General features: G+C 47.4%; 1 pseudogene; it reads right to left on the reverse strand.

The window, feature by feature from the left end:
* The window catches only part of LOC147105944 (haloacid dehalogenase-like hydrolase domain-containing 5), a 37934-nt pseudogene extending 10769 nt beyond the window's left edge, over nucleotides 1-27165 (reverse strand).
* Between the last annotated feature and the right edge of the window lie 262 nt (nucleotides 27166-27427).

A 27427-nucleotide genomic window follows, 5' to 3' on the forward strand; every position in this document is an offset into this window, starting at 1 on the left:
ATGGCGGGAGGGTTTTACGGGCTCCCACAACCCATCTGAGGGGGGGGGGGGGGCCACCAACACCCACGGACGCAAGTATCCCGCTGGATGTCCACCCAGAATTTAAAGTTGGAGCTCCGACTCCACTTGCCGGGACTGTCTGGAGTGGGGTTCAAAACCCTACTCCTTCTGGCCCAGCGGCGGGGATGCTTACTGCTACGCAAAAGGCCCACTCCGCACAAAAGGTGACACCCATACGTTTCCTGCGCCTTTTCCCTCCCCGTGACTGGAGCCCTATGCTGCCATTTCACGTTGCTAATCGGATTGGGCCTTTGTCATAGCGGTAGGATCCCCGCCGCTGGGCCAGATCAGGGTAGGGTTTCGAACCCCGCTCCAGACAGTCCCGGCAAGTGGAGTCGGAGCTCCGGCTCTAAATTCTGGGTTGACATCCAGTGGGATATTTGCGTCCGTGGGTGTGGGTGGCCCCCCCTCCTTGTATAGCTTGTGGGAGCCCGTAAAACCCTCCCGCCATAGGACTAACCGCCCTAATGGCTGGTTCAAAGATGGTTACGGTCACGGAATGAGCGTTAATCATGGCCATAAATCCTTCCACTACTTCATACAGTTCCCCAAAGGGAACAGTGTGAAGACACGTATGACGACGACATTGCTAAATAAATAAATGGAATTAAAAAAATTCTTTTAGGGCTTTTAAAAGTCTTTAAATTGCTTTAATTCTCTTTAAAACTACTTCAGATTACTCAAAATAATGTAAACATTTTAAAAAGTTTATAAAAGTTACCAAAATCTTCAAAAAACTTCCAAAAACCTATTTAAACTGCTGCTTTGCATGTAAAAAAGCAAAGCAGCTTGACAGAAACATTGGGGGCGTGTCCAGTGAAACTGAGACCTCAAGGGGCGTGTCTCACTTACACTGCACGCTCCTGGGTCCGCGCTGGCTGCGCTCCTGGGCGGCGTGACGTCATACGCTGCCCGGGAATGTGCTTTCTATTTCTCCAAGTTCAGGCGTCCCAGAAGCTGATCGGCAGGAGTGCGGGGTAAGTGCAAATACGGGGCTTGCACGCGCTGCAAGCCCCGTTCTGGAATTTCTGGCCCATTATATTTATAGCACAGAAACAGGCCATTCAGCCAAACACGTCTAAGCTGGTTTTTATTCTCCACATGAGCCTCCTCCCACCTTATTTCATCTAACCCTATCAACAGATCCTTTTATTCTTTTCTCCCTCATGTATTTACCTATCTTCTCTTAACTGCATTGATGCCATTCCCCTCAACCACTCCCTGTGGTAGCGAGTTCCACATTCTCACCACTCTGAGTAAAGAAGTTTCTCCTGAATTCCCTATCGGATTTATTAGTGACTATCTTATATTTATGGCCCCTAGTTTTGGTCTCCCCCCACAAGTGGAAACATCTTCTGTAAGTCTACTCTATCAAACCCCTTTTATTATCTTCAAGACATCGATCAGGTCACCCCTTAGTCTACTCTTCTAGAGAAAAGAGCCTCAGTCTGTTCAGTCTTTCCTGATAGGTAGAACCTCTCAGCTCTGATATTATCCTTGAAAATCTTTTTTGCACCTTCTCCTCTATATCCTTTTCATAACATGGAGACCAGAATTGCACACAGTACTCCAACTATGGTCTAACCAAGGATCTATATAAGTTCTATATAACTTTTCTGCTTTTGAATTCTATTCCTCTAGAAATTAATCCCAGTGCTTTTTTTGTACTTTTGATAGTTTTGTTAACCTATGTCACTACTTTTAATGATCTGTGTATCTGTACCCCCAGATCCCTTTGCTCCTCTACCCCATTTAGACACTTATTTTCCAAGGGGTATGTGGCCTCCTTATTTCTCCTCCCAAAATGCACCACCTCACAATTATCTATATTGAAATTCATTTGCCATTTACAGGCCAATTCTGCAAGTTTGTTAACGTCTTTTCTATTTTATTGCATTCTTCATCAGTATTCACACAAAGTGTAGCGGAAATCTGGAACTCTCTCCGCTAAAATGCTGTTGAAGCTGGGCGTCAATTGAAAATTTCAAAAGTGAGATTGATAGATTTTTTTTAGGCAAAGGGTATTAAAAGTTATGGAGCCAAGGTGGGTAAATGGAGTTAAGATACAGATCAGCCATGATCTAGTTGAATGGCGGAATAGGCTTGAATGGCCTACTCCTGTTCCTATGTGTTAACTATATCCCCCAATTTGGTCTCGCCTGCAAATTTTGAAATTGTACTTCTGATTCCCAAGTCCAAATCATTTATGTAAATGCTGAATAGCAGTGGTCCCAGCACCGCTTCCCACCTTCCGTCAGTCTGAGTCACAACCTTTAACCCCTACTCCCTCTTTTCTGTTCTGCAGAGCTAGTTATCCATTCTGTTACTTATCCACTGACTCTACATGCTCTGAGTTTAATCATGAGTCTTCTATGCAGTACCTTATCGAAGGCCTTTTCAAAGTCCATGTATATTACATCTACTGCATTACTCTTATCTACTCTTTCTGTTACTTCTTCAAATAATTCAATAAGGTTGGTCAAGCATAACCTTCCATTATGAAATCTGTGCTGACTACTCATTTATTATATTTTTGGTTTCTAGATGTTTTCATTGACACGGTGGCATAGTGGTTAGCACTGTTGCCTCACAGCACCAGGGACCCGGGTTCAAATCCGGCCTCGGGCGACTGTCTGTGTGGAGTTTGCACATTCTCCCTGTGTTGGCGTGGGTTTCCTCCGGGTGCTCCGGTTTCCTCCCACAGTCCAAAGATGTGCAGGTTAGGTTGATTTGGCTATGATAAATTGACCCTTAGTGTTAGGGAATTAAATACGTGGGGTTACGGGGATAGGGTGGGATATGTGTCGGTGTAGGCTCGATGGGCCGAAATGGCCTCTATCTGCACTGTGGGGATTCTGTGATTCTGTGATCTTTGAGTAAAGATTTCATTATCTTTCCAACCACTGACGTTAAGCTAACTGGTCTATAGTTCCCTGGACTTGTTCTATCTCCCTTTTTAAACATAGGAATAACATTAGCTGTCCGTCAAACCTCTGGCACTATTCCCTTCTCGATTAATTTTAATAAATATATATATATATAGTGCCGCTGCTTTCTCTTCCCTAACTTCTTTTAGTGTGTGCGGATGCAATATATCCAGACCATGGGTTTTATTCTCTCCAAGTTTGATTAGTTTATCAATTATCTCCCTCCATAACATCTTAAATGTCTTTATACCTTTTTTGATCTCTTCTTCTAATGTCATCTTCACCCTGTTAGTCTCCCTGGTAAATACTGAGGCAAAGCAATTATTCAATATTTCTGCCATTTCACTGTCACTACCTATGAGTTTGTCATGCATCCCTTACTGGCCCTATCCCTATCCTGATTTTCCTTTTGTTATTTAGGTGTCTGTAGAATACTTTACTATTTCTTTTATACTCACTGATAATTTAATTCCGTAGTTCCTCTTTGCTTTCTGAATTATTATTCTGACTTCTTTCCTAACCTCTGCGCATTCCCCACTGTCATCCTCTATTGTTTATGTACTTAGTGTGTGCTTTATCTTTAGCTTCAATTTTATCCTTACCTCCTTATTCAACCTTAGTGTTCCATTACTGGCTAGGTTGTTTTTGTTTTTTAACAGAATATATTTCTCCTGAACTGTATTGATCACCTTTTTCTAAGTATTTCCCACTGCTGTTCTATCTCTTTGTCTGTCAATATATTTTCCAGTTTACCTTCCATAGTTCCATTCTCATCTCCTCAAAGTTAGCTTTTTTCCCAATTTATTACCTTGGTCTTTGTCTTATTTATGTCAACTCTCAATCTTTATCTTAAACCTGCTTATGTTGTGATCGCTATTGCCTAGATGTCCCCCAATGCTTATTTCTCTTTTCTGCTCTGGTTCATTTCCCATTACGTGATGCAGCAGTGATTAAAGGTGCTGCATCTAAATGCACAAAGCATTCATAACAAGATAGACAAATTAATGGCACAAATAGAGATAAATGGGTTTGATCTAATAGCCATTACAGAGATGTGGTTGCATGGTGATCAAGGTTGGGAACTAAATATTGCAGGGCAGCTGACATTTTGAAAAGATAGACAAAATGGAAAAGGAGGGTGAGGGGGTAGTCCTGATAATAAAAGATGACATAAGGACAGTAGTGAGGAAGGATTTTGGCTCGGAAGAACAGGAAGTAGAAACTGCATGGGTGGAGATAGGCAATAAAAAGGCGCAGAAAACACTGGTAGGCCTCCTAACAGTAGCTATACTGTTGGACAGAGTATTAATCAGTCTGTAGAATACTCCCATTAGCATGACCGATCCCTTCTTATCCTTTATCTCAATCCATATGAATTCTGTTTCCATTAGTTATGTCCTTTTTTCTACTGCTATTATGTTATCTCCAATTAGTATAGCTACCCCACCCCCTTCTTCATTCCCTATCATTTCAAAATACATTATATCCTGCAATATTTAACTGCCAATCCTGTTCTTTATGTAGCCATGTTTCAGTTATCCCTATGACATCTGGTTCCTCTCTGAATTATTGCCTCCAATTACCTCTGTTTTGCTTCAGATGCTGTATACATTGCTGTACAGGCAATTTAATTTGTTTTTATTCAGCGTTCCTCTCGCTTTATTTTTAACAGTTATTTTATACATATGTTCTATAACTGTATCTGTTCCCTGACGGTTTATGTTACCCTTATTCCTTACCTTAATCTGACATTTACTCCCATCTCCTATTTCTTTTATCTTCAGGTTTCTGCTTTTTCCACCAGATCCCTCCCCCATTTTACTAGTTTAAAGTCTTATCCACATCTTTATTTATCCTTTTACACCAGGACTCTCCCAGTGGTACAGCTCCTTTCTGTCCCAGTATTGGTGCCAGTGTCCCATGAAATGGAACCACTCCTTCCCACACCAGTCTAGGAGATGGGGAGGTTCTATTGGTGATTTAACCAAGAGATTGAGAGGTCCTATTGGTGATTTAACCAAGAGATTGAGAGGTCCTATTGGTGATTTAACCAAGAGATGGGGAGGTCCTATTGGTGATTTTACCCAAGAGATGGGGAGGTCCTATTGGTGATTTACCCAAGAGATACATAGATACATAGATACATAGAAGATAGGAGCAGGAGTAGGCCATTCGGCCCTTCGTGCCTGCTCCGCCATTCGATGAGATCATGGCTGATCCTTTAATTCAGTATCCCGTCCCCGCCTTCTCTCCGTAACCCTTAACCCCTTTTGCCCGTAGAAATATATCTAATTCCCTCTTAAATATATTTAATGAGCTGGCGTACACTGCCCTCTGTGGCAATGAGTTCCACAGGTTCACCACTCTCTGAGTGAAGAAATTCCCCCTCATCTCTGTCCTAAATGGTTTAGCCCTTATCCTTAAATTATGTCCTCTAGTTCTGTTCTCACCCGCCAAGGGAAACATTCCTTCTGCATCCAGTCTGTCTAGACCTGTCAGAATTTTATACACTTCTATGAGGTCCCCTCTCAATCTTCTAAACTCCAGTGTGTACATCCCTAAACTACATAGTCTCTCCTCATAGGTCATTCCCGCCATTCCTGGTATCAGCCTGGTGAATCGCCGCTGCACCCCCTCCATGGCAAGAACATCCTTCCTCAGATGAGGCGACCAAAACTGTACACAGTACTCGAGGTGTGGTCTCACCAGTGCCCTGTACAGCTGCAGCAAGGTATCCCTGTTCCTGTATTCTAACCCTTTTGCTATGAAGGCCAGCATACCGTTTGCCTTCTTGACCGCCTGTTGCACCTGCATGCTCGCCTTCAGTGACTGGTGTACAAGAACACCCAGGTCTCTCTGTACTTCCCCCTCTCCCAATCTATTGCCATTTAAATAATAATTTGCCCTCCCGTTCCTGCACCCAAGGTGGATAACTTCGCACTTGTCCACATTATAGTGCATCTGCCATTTATCCGCCCAATCGCCCAGTCTGTCCAAATCGCTCTGGAGCTTCCTGGTCTCTTCCTCTGAGCCCACCCCCCCTCCTAGTTTAGTGTCGTCTGCAAATTTGGAAAGATGGGGAGGTCCTATTGGTGATTTTACCAAGAGATGGGAAGGTCCTATTGGTGATTTAACCAAGAGATGGGGAGGTCCTATTGGTGATTTTACCCAAGAGATTGAGAGGTCCTATTGGTGATTTAACCAAGAGATGGGGAGGTCCTATTGGTGATTTTACCCAGGAGATAGGGAGGTTCTATTGTGATGTGGCTCAGGAGGTAGGTGGTGGGAGATTTTTTTTCAGGAAAATGGAAGACTGGTGGAAATAATCAAAGCCAGTAGTGTTGCTTTCATCAGGAAGGCAGGGGGTATCGCCCCTGTGACTCAGTGGGGAAATGCACTGCAGGCGTGTTGCTGAGCCACAGACCAGGAAGGTCCTGACTTTGATCCCTCGTCTGTGTTGAGTTAAGGGATCTGAGATGGGGCAGGTGTGGGGCAATTCTAACTATCCACAGACCCCTGGGTGAGGAGTGTTCCTCATTCCGTGACTCCTCATGGAAAGAGCATGTGTTTGAAAGTGGGGATTGGACTTGGCTCTTGCCCTCCACTGTCAGACAGCTTCATGGTCACGTGGCAGAGGTGGTGGAGGGTAACTGGATCCTAGAGCCTGCAGGAGAGTGGGGTTAAAAGAAATAGGCCCAAAAATTAGGTTCGGGGGCTTGCCGCGCGTGCAAGCCCCCGATGTGCACTTACCTGGCGCGCTGGCATTTCAATCCTGGCCCGCATTGCATTTCCTGTCACTGGCCCGCTTCAGGTCCTGCCGCGCTGTGCGTGCGTGACCCAACGGCGTACTTAGTGCAATGAGCCGGCTGGGATCACGTGAGCACTGGGCAACCAATGGGAGGTTGCAAAAGTTCATTCATGAGTTTGATAGTAAGAACTGTCAAACTCATGAAAACTCCTGGCCCCAAAACACTACTTAAACTTGAAAGAAAATTAAAAAAACATCGCACTACTTAAATGAACTGTAAATAACTGTAAAAAGCTATTTTAAACAATAATTTTAAATTTTGAAAAAAATTATTATATAAAAAATCGGGGCGAAAAATACTTACCTTACTGTAAAGTCTTCAAAAATAATGAACCTGTGGAAAAATGTTCTAATTTTACTTAATAGACCACTTACCTGTTAAAAGTAAGTACTTACGGCTGCTTTTTTCACACGTAAAAACCGGAGTCTTTTCCCCACGGGCAACTCTTCAAAAAAAAAGGAAGTTCAGCGCGCACGCGCTACCTGAAACCTCGCACACGTTCCGCCTCTTAACCCCTTGGGTCAGAGGAGAGCATGTGCTGTGCATGCTGAAAACCAGCAATTCCTCCGGGCCCACGCGTGAGTACCCCATCCGTACTCACGCGTTGGGACAGGAATTATTGGCCCAATAAATGCCTTGCTGAAACGTACCCAATAGCGTAAAGTCGGCAGACAGGAGCACCCCTCTGCTCTCACCCAGCTTACGGACCAGGCAGTCGGCATAGTTGTACGTGATAATACTGGGTTTGCCGATCAGGGCCTTGTACTTCAAGTCCTTCCCGGTGATCTTCTTGTAAATATTCTCCAGACACACCAGGAAGGTGCCATGGCCGAACCTACAAATGAAAATTGCTGGCTGAATTTTTGTTTAGTGCTTGAGATCTCAGGCTGCACTCACTGCTGGGTGTAAACTCTGCTCTCAGTCCCCCTGCACTGAGACAACACAATGTGGCACTACCCTGGGTGCAATGTTCCCGCAAAGCTGCGTGCGCGGCCGCGAAGTGATCTACAAGGTTCCGCGCGGACCGCTCACTGACATTACCGCGCATGCACAGAAATTTAAAGGGGCCGCGTATTAAAAGAAACAGGCCGTGCAGGACAAAGCGCAGCTTCCAGGGAACACAGTCTGCATGGTTTCTGCTTACTTTTAACTGCATGTTTACTTGTAGGAAGCAGTTGTACTGAGTAATGAGATTGCTGTGACCTTGTGAGGAGTACTACAGTGCTGTAAGACTGATGTGTTGGACTGTTCCAGACTCCTTGGGGGAGGCGGGGGGGAATTGGGTGCCTTTGTACCCCGGACCTGAAATTGACTTCCGCCCCCCTGGAGCAGCACCGGTCGAAAACACTGACAGTTGTTGGGATCCCTATACTGCCAGCTGCTGTCATTCTATTTGTGAATAAACCTGCTCAACAAGTTACTAAAAGCACCTGACGTGCTAAATACGATCTACCTTGTGAAGTGGTGAGAGGTGGTGCGAGCAGCAAGTTAACAATAAACAGGCAGATGGTTTGCTCTGCAGTGAACCGTACCCAGATACCGAGTGTGTCAGGCCAGCCCACGTGAGCTGCAGTTTGTACAATAACCAGCCCCAGGACAGTGACAGGGTAACACAAAGAATTCGACCCAACACAATCGTCGCTAAGCAAAAGGAAAAATATCTGACATATTGGGCAGAAACAACAAAAACCCAAAGCAAACTCAATTGCTACTTGGCCCTAAACAGACAATACAACATAGCTGATTACCTGACCATGGTAAAGGATAACAAACTGAGAAGAACCTTGACAAGGTACAGGCTTAGCGAACATAGCCTAGCGATCGAAAAAGGCAGACACAGGCAAACCAGGCTGCCAAGAGAAGACAGGATATGCTCTCACTGCAGTCTGGGAGTAGTTGAGACAGAGATGCACTTCCTCACAGCCTGTGGAAAATATCAGGACATCAGGGAGAATTTCTACCAAAAATTCTCCCAAATATGCCCTGAATTCAGAAATCTGAATGACAACCAAAAACTCCCTTTCCTACTGGGGGAGGAGAGAAGCTGTGTAACACTGGCGGCACACTATGTTACAGCTTGCCATGAACAGAGGGACAACCAGTAAACTAAGACAAGAATATATACAAACAAGGCGAATGTATATTTATAAACTGTATGAATAGAACCGCGTTTATGTGTTCAACCATAAATGTATTTTGATGCTTTGGCAACATAAGATGTACCTTATCATGCCAATAAAGCGATTTGAATTGAATTGAATTGTGCTGACGAGTAAAACCTATTGAGAGAAGGAGTTAATTCCCCTCACTTGAGACACTTGCCTCCTCCTTAACTGAATGGCACTGAATAGTGAGGCCCAAAACACCACTGCTGAGCCACCAGCTAAAGGTGACTCTTGGCAAGTTGAGGCTGTAATGGAGGAGTAGGAATTTAAAAAATCATTAATCATTCTTGGGGTGTGGTTGTTGCTGACATTTATTGCCCACACCCAGTTGCCCTGAGAAGGTTGTGGTGGGCCTTCTTCAACCGCTGGTCGATGCTTGATAGGCCACTTCAGAAGGCAGTTAAGAGAACCATGTTGGTGTAAAAATAAGCAGAGTGGGTCAGGAAGGGATAGAGAGAGTAACAAAGGTAATAGGGCATCAGTGACTAAGGTGACATCAGGGAAAAATAGAAAAAGTTAAAGCTAGCGGCACGATGTGGGAGAAATTCGGTATCACCCCGTTTGGGGCACTAAGGCCTAGAAATTTAGTATCGCCACGTTTGGGGCGCTACAGCCGGGCGTTCGCTAAATTTAGCACCCGGCGCAACTTAGCGCCACCTTCGCCGAAATTGAGTTGCATCGCCCCAAGAGGTTGCTGCTGCGCTAAAGCAGGCGGTGCACGACTATTATAAGGCGCTAAGCCGGCTAGCCGAGGTGCTAACACCGAGGGCGGGCGCAGCGCAGGTGTGGCGAGTTGCTGATTGAAGGCAGACACGTTGGTGCCGGTCAGCTCTTAAAGGGGGAGGGTGGACTTGTTTGGCTGCCACGCCCTGCACACTGCAGCCCTGAAGCAAGGCCTGACCATTGCTGGATCATCATTTCTATGCCCAGGACCATGCAGAAGGCTAGGGAGCGAGCGGAGCGCTTCAGCGAGGATGCCCTGAGGCTACTGGTTGGCGCAGTAGAGCGCAGGCGACCTGTCCTCATCCCTGACAGTGGGAGGAGGCCGCTTCCCAGCGAATACCGAAAAGCCTGGAGGGAGGTGGCAAACAGGGTGACCACCAACAGCATGGTTGCCAGGACTGCACTTCAATGCAGGAAAAAGTTCAACGACCTCACTTGGGTTGTCAGGGTGAGTACCCTTTCCACTATCCTGTTCATCCCTGCATGTGCACCTCAGTTTCTGGCCAAAGAGACCTGGAAGCCCCAATGCCCAGCCCTCATCCAAGAGCTATGGGACTCTCATGAAAACCATTTGCACATTCAGCACTTTACACACTATCAGGGCTATTCCACCATGGGAGGCAGTGCAGGCAAGACCAGGGCTTGACACTGTACTTAGAGGCCGTCCTTTCTCTTGCAGGGCAAGCTGGCCCACAATTGCAGGCAGCAGCTACGGACCGGGGGAGGCCGTCCTGACCTCAAAGAGCTCAGCGACCTGGAGCAGCGTGTGGTGCGCATTATGGCAGGCCGGCTGGTTGGCCCCGTCGCCAGTGGAGATGCCGACCCTGTTCTGGACAGCAATGGTAAGGTCATTACCTTTTTGACCTCTCTCTTTCCACTTGTGCCTCACACCAGCATCCTTTGCCACTATCGAACCAATGCAGTGCATAGCAGCACTCATGCCTCCCTCGCTGCCGCCCTGTCCTCACTCTAAAGCAACTCTTGTGCCTCCCTGCCTTCAGATGCTGATTCGCCAGGTGAGGAGGCGGGCCCTCAAGCTGCCACTGTCAATGATTCTGAATTCGAGGAGGAGGAAGAGGAAGCCGGCCCATCAGTGCCACCCTCAGCCGAGGTAGCCCATGGCCATGATGGGGACACGTCTTCCCTAGAGGGGAGCAGGGGGGAAGGGTCTGAGGAGAGTGAAGCTCCGGGGCCCAGCGGGCTGCAGCAACGCAGGAGGGGTGGGGAAGTTCGGCGGCCTTCTCCCCGGAGGGTGAGTGCGGCCTCCAGTCCTGCTACGGTGAGCGCAGAGGAGGTGCGGCTCCTTGGTGAAATGGGCGCCCAGGCTGAGCGCAGGCACACTGAGCTCATGGCTGCAGTGGCAAGGATGCCTGACTCCATAGAGTCACTGGCTAGGAGTCAGCAGGACTTTGCTGCATCACAGGCAGCTTCCAGCCAAGTGCTCAGTCGTGCTGTGCATTCACTGGCTGGTCTGATGCAGACACAGATCAGGGCCACACGGGCACTAACTGCTGCCACCCTCGCTGGATCGGCCAGGCATCGCCGGGGCCCTCGCCGCGCCGCAGCAGCCCAGCAGTTTGTGCTTCAGCAGATTGCTGCGCATGCTGCAGTGCTGGCCCGTGCGAGTGCCAGTGTATCAGCCGACCAGGGAGTGCCTGTGCTCTGTCAGGTTGGCAGCATTCCTACAGCCAACACTGTCACTCCTCCACTGCAGCTGCCACCACCTGTAGGACAGGCTGCTGCCGCCGAAGCAGAGTTGGAGCATGTTAAGTCTGTGTGTTATAATGAGAATTAATACACAGACCACAAGAGTAAATTTTAACAGGTCTTTACTAGTCGAAGGTCAGGGTGGAACTACCCAATAAATCATTACACAGCACTTATGTGGTCACCACCGGTATTACAGTATACAGCAGCCAAGATAAAGTAGTGCATCTCTTAAAATAGTTCTCTTAAAGGTGGAACGGTTACATACACCACAATCCTCCCTTTTTAGCTTAACAGTATATATTCCCCATTAAACATAACACAATAACATATATATACAACTTCATGTAAAAACAGTTCACAGATTCAGTCTCTCTGGAGGCTTCCTGACTCGGTCCGGATAACGCCTCGGTGGTGTAGTAGTTTTCGGTGGTGTAGTAGGTTCTTTTGGCAAGGTCGATTCGGCTTGAATGCCAGTGTCGGGTTCATCTGGTTCCAGTATCACCGGATCGGAGGTAGATACTATGGGTATCTCTGCTTCATCATTAGGCGTACAGAGTTGTGGTGTAGGTTGTCCCTTTTCGGATGACTCTATGATCTGGTCAACATGCGCCTTATTATGCTTTCACCAATGTCCACGGTATACCTCTGAGCGCAACTATGCCCAGATAGATAGGGAGGCTCTCAGCCTTGTGTGGGGGGTAAAGAAGTTTAATCATTACCTGCAGGGCAAGAAGTTTACACTGCTGACAGACCACCAGCCGTTGGTATCCATATTCAACCCTAAAAAGGGCGTTTCCATTATGACAGCGCAAAGGCTACAGAGGTGGTCCCTTTTCCTAGGGGCACACCAATATGACATAGAATACAAAGGATCGTGTGCAAATAGTTCCAGGCTGCCATTTCTCGGTACGGTAGTCCCGGGCCAAAACTTGTTGACCTATCTGGAAGGTTCTAGTTGGCCTTTCATTCATGCCTTGAAATTGCCGGTTCTCTACGTCCCTTCTGATGTTTGGCTTGATCAAATCCAGCCGGCATCTTAGTCTTCTATTGAAAAACATCATGGCGGGAGTTTGGTTTGTGACCGCATGTGTTGCATTCCTGTACGCAAGCAAGAAGTTATGTTGTAGATTTATGTCTTCATTACCCATGGCCTTTATGGCCTTCTTGAAGGTCTGGACAAACCTTTCAGCTAATCCATTGGTGGCGGGATGGTATGGGGCGGACGTGTAGTGCTTAACCCCATTGTTTTTTAAGAACTTCCTGAATTCTTCAGACACAAGTTGCGGTCCATTATCAGAACAGATCTGTTCCGGCAGCCCATTCCTGGTAAATATGGTCCTTAATACTGTGATGGTTTTTTCCGTGGTGGTGGAGGACATCTTTATTACCTCCGGCCACTTGGAGTGTGCATCCACCGCGATTAAGAACATTGAGTCCATAAATGGACCAGCAAAGTCGATATGTACCCTTTGCCATGGAGATGAGGGCCACTCCCATGGATGTAGAGGGCTTGTGGTGGGGCGTTTTGGACCTTCTGGCATCCTAGACAGCTCTTGGTCATTTCTTTGATGTCTCCATCGATACCTGGCCACCACACAAACGCTCTGGCTAGGTTCTTCATTTTCACTCCACCCAGATGCCCCTCGTGAAGCTCCTTTAGCACTTTATGCTGGAGTTTGGGTGGAATCACCACTCTGGATCCACACATCAAAGTTCCTCGGCACACTGACAGCTGCTCTCTTCTTTGCGAGAATGCTGGCAACAGTGGTTCACCATGTGCTGGCCATCCCTTCACCGTTAAATCGTAGACTCGTGAGAGAGTCGGGTCATTTCTCATTTCCTTTTCGATGGTAGAATTTGTCACTGGTAGACATTCCACTATGGTTGAGTGGAACATCTCCACTGGGTCCACCGTAGGCGCCTCTTCTACCGTTGGCAACGGTAGGCGCGATAAACCGTCAGCATTCCCATGCTGTTTTGATCCTTTGTATTCTATGTCATATTGGTGTGCCCCTAGGAAAAGGGACCACCTCTGTAGCCTTTGCGCTGTCATAATGGAAACGCCCTTTTTAGGGTTGAATATGGATACCAACGGCTGGTGGTCTGTCAGCAGTGTAAACTTCTTGCCCTGCAGGTAATGATTAAACTTCTTTACCCCCCACACAAGGCTGAGAGCCTCCCTATCTATCTGGGCATAGTTGCGCTCAGCGGAGGTCAATGATCTGGATGCAAATGCGACTGGCCTTTCCGAGCCATTTGGCAACTTGTGTGAGAGTACCACTCTAATACCATAAGGAGAAGCATCACAAGCTAAACGAATAGGTAGCGTTGGGTTGAAGTGAGCCAACACTTCCTCTGAGGTGATCAATGCCTTGCTTTTGCGAAAGGCCTTCTTACAGTCCTCGCTCCACTTCCATGGTACTTCTTTCTGCAAAAGAGCATTCAGCGGGTGCAGCACCGTGGATAGATTTGGCAGAAACTTGTGGTAATAGTTAATCAACCCTAGGAACGACCTCAACTGGGATACATTTTACGGAGCGGGAGCCTTCACAACAGCTTCGATCTTGTCAGGTGACTTGTGCAGCCCCTCCTGGTCAATGACATGACCACAGTACGAGATCCGTTTCTGAAAGAACTCACATTTCTGGCGATTAACTCGAAGGCCATATTCCTTCAACCTGGTGAGCACCAGTTTCAAATTTGCAAGGTGTTCGTCATCTCCTGTAATCAGGATATCGTCCAAGTAACATTGAGTGCTTGGAATTCCCTGTAATACCTGCTCCATGGCCCTCTGCCAAATTGCTGGAGCCGAAGCCACTCCAAAAACCAGTCTATTATATCGATACAAGCCTCTGTGCGTGTTGATTGTGAGGTACTGGCGCGACTCTTCCTCAACTTCCATCTGCAAGTACGCTTGCGCCAGGTCTATCTTGGTGAAGTGTTTCCCGCCAGACAATGAAGCAAAGATATCCTCAATCCGCGGAAGCGGATATTGCACAGTGTGAAGCACCGGATTAACTGTGATCTTGAAGTCTCCACAGATGCGGACCTTCCCCGGTTCCCCTGGCTTGTTACTCGATGAACGCTTCATGACGGGAACAATGGGCGTGGCCCACTCACTCCAGTCCACCTTAGACAGTACTCCTGAACGTTCTAGCCCTTCCAGCTCAGCTTCCACAGCAGGTCGTATCGCATAAGGTACCGGTCTGGCTTTGAAAAATTTTGGGTTTGCATGTCCTGCAATCTTGATTTTTGCCTTAATTCCTCTCAGTGTTCCCAGTCCCTGTTGGAACACCTCTTTAGCCTCATCCAATATTCTGGACAATCGTTCAGGTTTGACATCTTTTTTTCCGGAATCTACCGTTATTGCGTTTAGGGAGTGCCAGTCCATATTTATTTTCCTGATCCACTCCCGTCCCAGAAGTGGTGGACCTCCCTCAGGTAGTACATATAAGTCCATTCCTTGGTGTTCTTTGCCCTTGTGTATCACCTTGACTTTTATCTTTCCGATGGGGTATACTCTTTGCCCAGTGTATGTCTGCAATACTATCTCCGTATCCCGTAGGGGAATATGTGTGAATAACCTTTTGTAATCTTGCTTATTCATGACCGTCAATGCCGATCCGGTGTCCAATTCCATCTTCACTTGGACTCCTGCTATCTGCAGTGTGACCCAGATAGTTTGTAGGTCAGCTTTCTTACTCACATTGTGAATTCTCAGACTACCCAGTTCCTTGCTGTTGGAGTCTGAATCCGAATTCTGTTCATCCGAACTCTTCTCAGCCACCTTATGTACCTTTCTGCACTTTTCCTGCGGTGACTTTTTGTTGCTGGTCTTCTTTCCTGACCGGCATACTTTAGCTTTGTGACCAAGCTTGCCACATTTTGTACATTCCTGATTTTTAAACCAGCATTGGTTCTGATCGTGTGTTGTCTTTCCACAACGATAACATTTCGCTGTACCCAAAGCCATTTGATCTACGCCGAGTACCGCTGCCTTCAGCTGCATTTCCGCAGTGCCTCTCGCTGCGGCTTCGTGCGATGCTGCAATAGTGACAGCCTTATCAAGTGTAAGATCATTCTCTTCAAGCAGCCGCTTTTGTGTTCCTTCTTTCGACAATCCACACACGAATTTGTCTCTCAGTGCCTCTGTCAGACTTTCCCCAAACTGACAGTATTTCGCTAGCTTACGCAGTTCAATTAAATACTCCACGTTGCTTTCCTCTTTCAGTTGCGTTCTCGCATAAAATTTAAATCGTTCCGCTAACATCAGCGGTGTGGGGTTCAAATGATTTTTCAGGACAGCAACAATTTTAGCGAAAGTCTGATCCGCCGGTTTAGCTGGTGATAGAAGATGCTTCAATAGCCTGTATGTCTTCGCACCCATTGAGTTTAGTAAGGTTAGTGCTTTATCTTCATCTGATATTTTATTTGCCTTACAATATATCTCTATGCGTTCTACATACGTGGCCCAATCTTCAACATCGGGATCGAAATCGTTGATGTTACCACGCTTAGGCATCCTCGCAATCTTCTTGAGAAACAAAAAGAAATTTTTCTTTTATTTTTTTTTCAAAATGGCGGTTTCCCGCGCTTGTCTTCTTCCCCCGCCTACGAAAATGGCGGCTTCCCGCGTTTGCCTTTCTCCCCCGCTGGCTGTAATGGCAATTGCCGTATTGCTGCGTTCGCCCTCCCCAGCGGTTTTCAAATTGTGCCTCCCAGCCCCTCTTGCAGTCCGGTCCTTTCCCCCCGGCTGCGGCTGAGTTCTCCGCGTTTTTTTTAAATTTTCTCCCGCGCCTTACGCTGACCCGGTCGCTGCACCTCGCGGCCTTGGTAGCTGCCCGGCCTTTTTCACCGGTCGCGGTCGAGCTGTCTCTCGACGCTGTTGCATCTCCCAGCCCGCTTTTACACCGGCTGCGTTTGCATTCACCGCGGCTCCCATGCCTTACGCTGCCCCAGTCTCAGCGCCTCTGGCCCCGACTTCTGTCCGGCTCTTTTCCCCGGCCGTGGTCGAGTTCTCCGCCCTTATATCCTCCATTTTTCCCTCCCCTACTTCACAGCCAACGTGGCCGACTTGCTGCTCGTCGCTGATCGGCTTACCCACCACCGTGATAGAAGGGATGATCACTGCCTGTTGCTGATGGAAGACTTCGTGTCAGGATTCTTCCTTTGCTCTTCAGACCTGCGTCTTTTCTTAGCAGGATGATGAGGGCAGATGCCTCCTCTCAACGCCCGTCAACTGCCTTGGATGTATCTCTGCCACAGGGTAAGATCGTACTTGTCGCCACTGTTAAGTCTGTATGTTATAATGAGAATTAATACACAGACCACAAGAGTAAATTTTAACAGGTCTTTACTAGTCGAAGGTCAGGGCGGAACTACCCAATAAATCATTACACAGCACTTATATACCGGTGTGGTCACCACCGGTATTACAGTATACAGCAGCCAAGATAAAGTAGTGCATCTCTTAAAATAGTTCTCTTAAAGATGGAACGGTTACATACACCACAGAGCAGTCAGCAGCCAGGCCCTCCAGGCCCAGAGCTGGTCCAGGCCATCCCCCAAGGGCATCTGCCATCTCACCATCTGACCCTCAGCAGCCTTCCCCCCAGCCTTGCTGCAGCCACTGGGGTCCCATTGAGGAGGAGCTGCAGGGCGGGAAGGGGCCATTCGCGGAAGCGAGGCGGATCACCCTCACAGGGGAAATAGTAGAAGGTGTGGCCAAATGTTGTGTTTATATATGAAGGCCGAGAATGTTTTGTTTATATATGAAGGCCGAGACTGTTGTGTTTGTTTTTTATGAAGGCCGAGATTGTTGTGTTTGTTTTTTATGAAGGCCGAGACTGTTGTGTTTGTTTTTTATATGAAGGCCGAGATCATGGTCATTTTTGTTTAACTGTTTTTTTCATTTTCTGAAGGTTGTGAGAGCCAGTTATGTCTCTGACTGTTTTTTGGGGGGTTTATCTGAATTAGTTTGTCATGCGGGAAGGGCACAGAGTTTGCACAGTAAAAAAATTTCTTTAATCACATTGTTCATGTTTACACTTTGAACTATTTGTTGCCTTGACCGGCTGAGGGCTTGCAGAGCGGCTCCATTCATCTTCTTTCATTGGCACAAGCCATTCCCTGAGAGGGGGCCTAGAACCGAGTTGCAATAAGCCACCGACGGACGGCCCTTGCACTTTGTGCCTCCCTCCCATCTTGGTGCTCCTTCTCCTCCTCCTCTGGTGGTCCTCCAATGTCTGCTGGCAGTGGCTGAGTCCTGAGGATAGCCAGTTTGTGCAGCATGCAGCACACTACAACGAAATGGGAAACTCGCTCAGGCGAGTACTGTAGGGCTCCTCCGGAACGGTCCAGACAGTGGAACCATTGCTTGAGCACGCCGATTGTGTGCTCAATGATGTTCTTGGTAGCTTGATGGCTGTCATTGTATCGCTCTTCAGCAGGGGTGCTGGGCGCATGGAGCAGGGTCATCAGCCAGGTGCACAAAGCCTTTGTCCCCGAGAAGCCATCCTCGTGGGTGAGCCTGGGCTTCGAAAATGTCTGCCACAGAAGTCTGGCGCAGGATGAAGGCATCGTGGCTGCTGCCTGGAAAGCGGGCATTGACAGCTAGTATGAGCTGCCTGTGGTCACACACCAACTGGACGTTGAGCGAATGGTAGCCCTTCCGGTTGCGGTAATCCTTGGCATTCTCTAGAGGTGCCCGCAAAGCCACATGCATGCAGTCAATGGCGCCCTGGACCATGGGGAAGCCCGCTATTCCTCCAAATCTCATTGCACACTCTTGCTGCTTGTCCGGTGTCATGGGGAAGGAGATGGTACTGACGTCTCCTTCTGAAAAGGGCATTGGTCACCTGGCGGATGCAGCAATGTACCACGAACTGGGAGATGTTGGCAATGTCCCCAGTAGTGGATTGGAAGGAGCCGGTGGCATAGAAGTTGAGAGCCACCATCACCTTCACTGCCACCGACAGAGATGTCCTGCTCCTCAGCTGTGGCTGCAGATCTCTGCGAAGCAGGTGGCAGATCTCAGTAACCACCTCCCTTCTGAATTGCAGCCTCCGAACACACTGCCCCTCAGACATGTTCAGATATGAGAACTGTTGGCAGTATACCCTGGGTGGGTAAGGCCTCCTGTGCCGACGCCTGTTGGCCCTTCTCCATCTGGCCATGACTGGCACTCTCTCATGGCGTCTCTGAGCCCTTTGAATGCAATGCAGTAAGCCAACGTTTCCACCCATTGCAGCCCCCATTATATGTGGCGACTCAAGGCTATGGCACTGAAAGTTAAATCCAAGTGCAAAGCTCTGGCCTGAAGCCAGAAGTACCTGTGCGAGCACTGAGTCAAAGCAGAAAGCTCTCTCCCTTTGTCTCTTTCCAAATATCCGTCTCTCACACAGAAGGATTGCCACAAAATGGCTGCCACTTATAATGCAGGAGGAGTCCCCTTTAAATAGCGCCCCCCGCATCCCGCAGCGACTGGGAACCGTTCCCCTCTACCAGTCGCTGGGGGCGCCAGGCGCAGAGAAGGGCGGCGCCACTGAATTTCCGGTTCGGGGCGCACCAAGGGCGTTGCACCATGAAATGACGTCAGGATCTGCGTGCGCAGCTGAGCAGGCGCTGCGGTTTTGCGCCGCTGCTAAATCTTGAGTGAAGTTTGCGAGAGGCGCACGCGCCCGGGCGCTAGCCGCTTAGCGCCCCACTTCTCCTCCTCCTAAGGCACTAGCGGCTGGCGCTAACAACTGAATTTCTAGGCCTAAAACTTTAAGGGGGATAAAATTGGGTGAGTAGCGCCACCTGTTAGCGCCTAAAGAGGCAGTCAGTGGCTGTAGCGCCACTGGCTGCGTCTCCCGCGATATTCAGTAGGGGCGCTAATGGTAGCATTAGGCATTTGCGCTGCGCCGCCACCGATGACGTCATCGGTGTGCGCAGCGCCCCATTCGTGCCCCGTTCGCGATATTTGGTAGCGAACGCCGCAGTTGCACCGCTCACTACCCGCGCCCGGTTCACGGGGCCTTACTGTCCAAAATACTCACTCCCCCTTCCCAAGATACTCACTCCCCATCCCAAATTACTCACTCCCCATCCCAAAATACTGACTCCCCATCCCAAAAGATTGACTACTCCATCCCAAAATACTCAATCCCCATCGCAAAATATACACTGCCCATCTCAAAATACTCACTGCCCCATCCCAAAATACTCACTCCCCATCACAAAATATTCACTCACTATCCCAAAATACTTACTCCCCATCCCAAAATATTCACAACTGATTCCAAAATAATCACTCTCCATCCCAAAATATTCACTCCCCATCCCAAAATACTCACTCACCATCCCAAAATATTCACTCTCCATCCTAAAATACTCACTCCCCCTTCCCAAGATACTCACTCCCCATCCCAAATTATTCACTCTCCATCTCAAAATACTCACTCCCCATCCCAAAATACTGATTCCCCATCCCAAATATTCACTCCTCCATCCCAAAATCTCCACTGACCCATCCCAAAAGATTCACACCCATCCCAAAATATTCACTACCCCATCCCAATATATTCACTCCCCATCCCAAAATATTCACTCACCATTCCAAAATACTGTCCCCATTCCAAAATACTCACTCCCCATCCCAAAATATACACTCTCCATCCCAAAATATTCACTCCCCCATCCCAGAATACTAACTCCCCATCCCAAAATACTCAGGCCTAGAAATTCAGTATATCCACGTTCGGGGCGCTACAGTCAGGCGGCCGCTAAAGTTTGCGCCCGGCGCAAGTTCGCGCCACCTTCGCCGATATTCAGTTGCATCGCCCCAAGAGGTTGCTGCTGTGCTAAAACAGGCGATGCACGACTATCATTAGGCGCTAAGCCGGCGGTCCGGGGCGATACCCCCGAGGGCGGGCGCAGCGCAGGTGCGGCGAGTTGCTGATTGACGGCAGACACTCTGGCGCCGGTCAGCTCTTAAAGGGGGAGGGTGGACTTGTCTGGCTGCCATGCCCTGTGCACTGCAGCCCTGAAGCAAGGCCTGACCAATGCTGGTTCATCAGTTCTACGCCCTGGACCATGGGGAAGCCCGCTATTCTTCCAAATCCCATTGTACACTCTTGCTGCTTGTCCAGGGTCATGGGGAAGGAGATGTACTGACGTCTCCTTCTGAAAAGGGCATTGTTCACCTGTCGGATGCAGCAATGTACCGCGAACTGGGAGATGTTGGCAATGTCCCCAGTAGCGGATTGGAAGGAGCCGGTGGCATAGAAGTTGAGAGCCACCGTCACCTTCACTGCCATCGGCAGAGACGTCCTGCTCCTCAGCTGTGGCTGCAGATCTCTGCGAAGCAGGTGGCAGATCTCAGTGACCACCTCCCTTCTGAATCGCAGCCTCCGAACACACTGCTCCTCAGACACGTTCAGATATGAGAACTGCTGGCGGTATACCCTGGGTGGGTAAGGCCTCCTGTGCCGACACCTGTTGGCCCTTCTCCATCTGGCCATGACTGGCACTCTCTCACGGCGTCTCTGATCCCTTTGAATGCAATGCAGAAAGCCAACGTTTCCACCCATTGTAGCCCCCATTACAGTATATGTGGCGACTCAAGGCTATGGCACTGAAAGTGAAATCCAAGTGCAAAGCTCTGGCCTGAAGCCAGAAGTACCTGTGCGAGCGCTGAGTCAAAGCAGAAAGCTCTCTGCCTTTGTCTCTCACACAGAAGGATTGGCACAAAATGGCTGTCACTTATAAGTCAGGAGGAGTCCCCTTTAAATAGCGCACCCCCCGCACCGACTGGGAACCATTCCCCTCTACCAGTCGCTGGGGGCGACAGGCGCAAAGAAGGGCGGCGCCACTGAAGTCCCGGTTTGGGGCGCACAAAGGGCGTTGCACGATGAAATGACATCAGGATCTGCGTGCGCAGCTGAGCACGCGCAAAGACTTTGCGCCGACGCTAAATCTCTAGTGAAGTTGGGGAGAGGCGCAGATCGCGCTGCGCCCGGCCGCTAGCCGCCTAGCGCCCAACATCTCCTCCTCCTAAGGCGCTACCGGCTGGCGCAAGCAAATGAATTTCTAGGCCTCACTGTCCAGCACAAAATATTCACTCCTCCATCCCAGAATCCTCACTCCCCATCCCAAAATACACACTTCACATCCCAATATTTTCACTCCCCATCCCAAGATTCTCACTCCCTATCCCAAAATACTCACTCCCCATCCCAAAATACTCCCCATCCCAATATACTCCCTCCCCATAATAGTCACCCGATCCCAAAATACTCACTCCCCATCCCAAAATATTCACACACCATCCCAAAATTTTCACTCCTCATCCCAAAATATTCACTCCCCATCCCAAAATACTCATTCCCCATCCCAAGATTCTCACTCCCCATCCCAAGTTCTCAGTCACCAGCCCAAAATATTTACTCCTCATCCCAAAATACTCACACCACATCCCAAAATATTCACTCCCCATCCCAAGATTGTCACTCCCCATCCCAAAAAACTCACTCACCATCCCAAAATACTCCCCATCCCAAAAAAATCACTCCCCATCCCAAAATATTCACTCTCCATCACAAAATGTTTACTCCCCCATCCCAAAATACTCAATCCCCATCGCAAAATATACACTCCCCATCCCAAAATACTCACTAGCCCATCCAAAAATACTCACTCCCCATCCCAAAATATTCACAACCTATTCCAAAATAATCACTCTCTATCCCAAAATTTTCACTCCCCATCCCAAAATACTCACTCCCCATCCCAAAATCTTCACTCCCCATCCCAAAATATTCACTCCCCATCCCAAAATATTAACTACCCACCCCAAAATACTAATTCTATCCCAAAATACTCACTCCCCACCCAAAATACTCACTCTCCATCCCAATATACACCCTCCCCATCCCAAAATACTCACCCCACCTTTCCCAAAATATACACTCTCTATCCCAAAATTTTCACGCCCCATTCCAAAATATTCACACCCATCCCAAAATATTCACTACCCCATCCCAATATATTCACTCCCCATCCCAAAATATTCACTCACCATTCCAAAATACTGTCCCCATTCCGAAATACTCGCTCCCCATCCCAAAATATACACTCTCCATCCCAAAATATTCACTCCCCCATCCCAGAATCCTCACTCCCCATCCCAAAATACACACTTCACATCCCAAAATACTCACCTGATCCCAAAGTACTCACCTGATCCCGAAATACTCTCTCACCTTCCTAAAATATTCACTCTCGATCCCAAAATACTCACTCCCCATCCCAAAATTCTCACTCCCCATCCCAATATACTCGCTCCCCATAATAGTCACCCGATCCCAAAATACTCACTCCCCATCCCAAAATATTCACAATCCCATCCCAAAATTTTCACTCCTCATCCCAAAATATTCACTCCCCCATCCCAAAATCCTCATTCCCCATCCCAAGATTCTCACTCCCCATCCCAAGTCCTCAGTCACCAGCCCAAAATATTTACTCCCCATCCCAAAATACTCATTCCCCCATCCCAAAATATTTGCTCCACATCCCAAAATATTCACAACCTATTCCAAAATAATCACTCTCTATCCCAAAATTTTCACTCCCTCAATCCCAAAATACTCACTCCCCATCCCAAAATACTCACTCCCCATCCCAAAATACTCCCTCCCCATCACAAAATACTCACTCCACCTTTCCCAAAATATACACTCCCCATCCCAAAATACTCACACCACATCCCAAAATATTCACTCCCCATCCCAAGATTCTCACTCCCCATCCCAAAAAACTCACTCCCCATCCCAAAATGTTTACTCCCCATCCCAAAATACTCAATCCCCATCGCAAAATATACACTCCCCATCCCAAAATACGCACTAGCCCATCCCAAAATACTCACTCCCCATCCCAAAATATTCACAACCTAATCCAAAATAATCACTCTCTATCCCAAAATTTTCACACCCCATTCCAAAATATTCACACCCATCCCAAAACATTAACTACCCCATCCCAATATATTTACTCCCCATCCCAAAATATTCACTCACCATTCCAAAATACTGTCCCCATTCCGAAATACTCGCTCCCCATCCCAAAATATACACTCTCCATCCCAAAATATTCACTCCCCCATCCCAGAATCCGCACTCCCCATCCCAAAATACACACTTCACATCCCAAAATACTCACCTGTTCCCAAAATACTCACCTGATCCCGAAATACTCTCTCCCCTTCCTAAAATATTCACTCTCCATCCCAAAATAATCACTCCCCATCCCAAAATACGCACTCCCCATCCCAAAATATTCTCTCCCCATCCCAAGATTCTCACTCCCTATCCCAAAATACTCACTCCCCATCCCAATATACTCCCTCCCCATAATAGTCACCCGATCCCAAAATACTCACTCCCCATCCCAAAATATTCACACCCCATCCCAAAATACTCATTCCCCATCCCAAGATTCTCACTCCCCATCCCAAGTTCTCAGTCACCAGCCCAAAATATTTACTCCCCCATCCCAAAATACTCACTCCCCATCCCAAAATATTCGCTCCCCATCCCAAAATATTCACTCCCTCAATCCCAAAATACTCACTCCCCATTGCAAAATACTCACTCCCCACCCCAAAATATTCAACCACATCCCAAAATAATGACACCCCATCCCAAAATACTCACACCATATCCCAAAATATTCACGCCCCATCCCAAAATATTCACACCTTATCCCAAAATACACACTCCCCTGTCCCAAAATACTAACTCCCCATCCCAAAATATTTAACCACATCCCAAAATAATGACTCCCCATCCCAAAATACTCACAACCTATCCCTAAATACACACTGCCCCATCCCAAAATATTCATTGCCCCATCCCAAAATACACACTCCCCATCCCAAAATCCTCACTCCCCCATCCCAAAATACTCACTCCCCATCCCAAAATATTCACTCCCAGTCCAAATATACTCTCCCCATCCCAAAATATTCACTCCCCATCCCAAGATTCTCTCTCCACATCCCAAAATGCTCACTCCCCATGCCAAAATACTCACTCCCCAATCCCCAAATACAAACGCTTCATCCCAAAATATTCACTCTCCATCCCAAAATACTCACTCCCCATCCCAAAATCTTCACTGCTCCATGCCAAAATACTCACTCCCCATTCCCAAATATTCACTACCCACCCCAAAATACTAATTCTGTCCCAAAATACTCACTCCCATCCCAATATACTCGCTCCCCATAATAGTCACCCGATCCCAAAATACTCACTCCCCATCCCAAAATATTCACACCCCATCCCAAAATTTTCACTCCTCATCCCAAAATATTCACTCCCCCATCCCAAAATCCTCATTCCCCATCCCAAGATTCTCACTCCCCATCCCAAGTCCTCAGTCACCAGCCCAAAATATATACTCCCCATCCCAAAATACTCACTCCCCCATCCCAAAATATTTGCTCCACATCCCAAAATATTCACTCCCTCAATCCCAAAATACTCACTCCCCATCCCAAAATACTCACTCCACCTTTCCCAAAATATACACTCCCCATCCCAAAATACTCACACCACATCCCAAAATATTCACTCCCCATCCCAAGATTCTCACTCCCCATCCCAAAAAACTCACTCCCCATCCCAAAAAACTCACTCCCCATCCCAAAATATTCACTCATCATCCCAAAATGTTTACTCCCCATCCCAAAATACTCAATCCACATCGCAAAATATACACTCCCCATCCCAAAATACTCACTAGCCCATCCCAAAATACTCACTCCCCATCCCAAAATATTCACAACCTAATCCAAAATAATCACTCTCTATCCCAAAATTTTCACACCCCATTCCAAAATATTCACACCCATCCCAAAATATTCACTCACCATTCCAAAATACTGTCCCCATTCTGAAATACTCGCTCCACATCCCAAAATATACACTCTCCATCCCAAAATATTCACTCCCCCTTCCCAGAATACTAACTCCCCATCCCAAAATATTTACTGTCCAGCACAAAATATTCACTCCTCCATCCCAGAAGCCTCACTCCCCATCACAAAATACTCACCTGATCCCAAAATACTCACCTGATCCCAAAATACTCTCTCCCCTTCCTAAAATATTCACTCTCCATCCCAAAATACTCACTCCCCATCCCAAAATACTCACTCCCCATCCCAAAATATTCACTACCCACCCCAAAATACTAATTCTATCCCAAAATACTCACTCCCATCTCAAAATACTCACTCCCCACCCAAAATACTCACTCTCCAACCCAAAATACTCCCTCCCCATCCCAAAATACTCACTCCACCTTTCCCAAAATATACACTCCCATCCCAAAATACTCACACCACATCCCAAAATATTCACTCCACATCCATAGATTCTCACTCCCCATCCCAAAAAACTCACTCCCCATCCCAAAATACTCACTCCCCATCCCCAAAAATTCACTCCCCATCCCAAAATACTCACTCCCCATCCCAAAATATTCACTCTCCATCCCAAAATGTTTACTCCCCCATCCCAAAATACTCAATCCCCATCGCAAAATATACACTCCCCATCCCAAAATACTCACTAGCCCATCCCAAAATACTCACTCCCCATCCCAAATATTCACAACCTATTCCAAAATAATCACTCTGTATCCCAAAATTTTCACACCCCATTCCAAATATTCACACCCATCCCAAAATATTCACTACCCCATCCCAATATATTCACTCCCCATCCCAAAATATTCACTCACCATTCCAAAATACTGTCCCCATTCTGAAATACTCGCTCCCCATCCCAAAATATACACACTCCATCCCAAAATATTCACTCCCCCTTCCCAGAATACTAACTCCCCATCCCAAAATACTCACTGTCCAGCACAAAATATTCACTCCTCCATCCCAGAATCCTCACTCCCCATCACAAAATACTCACCTGATCCCAAAATACTCACCTGATCCCAAAATACTCACCTGATCCCAAAATACTCTCTCCCCTTCCTAAAATATTCACTCTCCATCCCAAAATACTCACTCCCCATCCCAAAATACTCACTCCCCATCCCAAAATATTCACTACCCGCCCCAAAATACTAATTCTATCCCAAAATACTCACTCCCATCCCAAAATACTCACTCCCCACCCAAAATACTCACTCTCCAACCCAAAATACTCCCTCCCCATCCCAAAATACTCACTCCACCTTTCCCAAAATATACACTCCCCATCCCAAAATACTCACACCACATCCCAAAATATTCACTCTCCATCCCAAAATGTTTACTCCCCATCCCAAAATACTCAATCCCCATCGCAAAATATACACTCCCCATCCCAAAATACGCACTAGCCCATCCCAAAATACTCACTCCCCATCCCAAAATATTCACAAACTAATCCAAAATAATCACTCTCTATCCCAAAATTTTCACACCCCATTCCAAAATATTCACACCCATCCCAAAACATTAACTACCCCATCCCAATATATTTACTCCCCATCCCAAAATATTCACTCACCATTCCAAAATACTGTCCCCATTCCGAAATACTCGCTCCCCATCCCAAAATATACACTCTCCATCCCAAAATATTCACTCCCCCATCCCAGAATCCTCACTCCCCATCCCAAAATACACACTTCACATCCCAAAATACTCACCTGTTCCCAAAATACTCACCTGATCCCGAAATACTCTCCGCCCTTCCTAAAATATTCACTCTCCATCCCAAAATAATCACTCCCCATCCCAAAATACTCACTCCCCATCCCAAAATACTCATCCCCATCCCAAAATATTCACACCCCATCCCAAAATACTCACTCCCCATCCCAAAATACTCACTCCCCATCCCAAAATATTCGCTCCCCATCCCAAAATATTCACTCCCCATCCCAAAATCTTCACTGCTCCATCCCAAAATACTCACTCCCCATACCAAAATACTCACTCCCCATTCCCAAATATTCACTACCCACCCCAAAATAC

Source organism: Somniosus microcephalus, chromosome 16, assembly GCF_052327205.1.
Source record: "Somniosus microcephalus isolate GS21.2 chromosome 16, FLI_Smic_1.0, whole genome shotgun sequence".
In the NCBI taxonomy this organism is placed as follows: domain Eukaryota; kingdom Metazoa; phylum Chordata; class Chondrichthyes; order Squaliformes; family Somniosidae; genus Somniosus; species Somniosus microcephalus.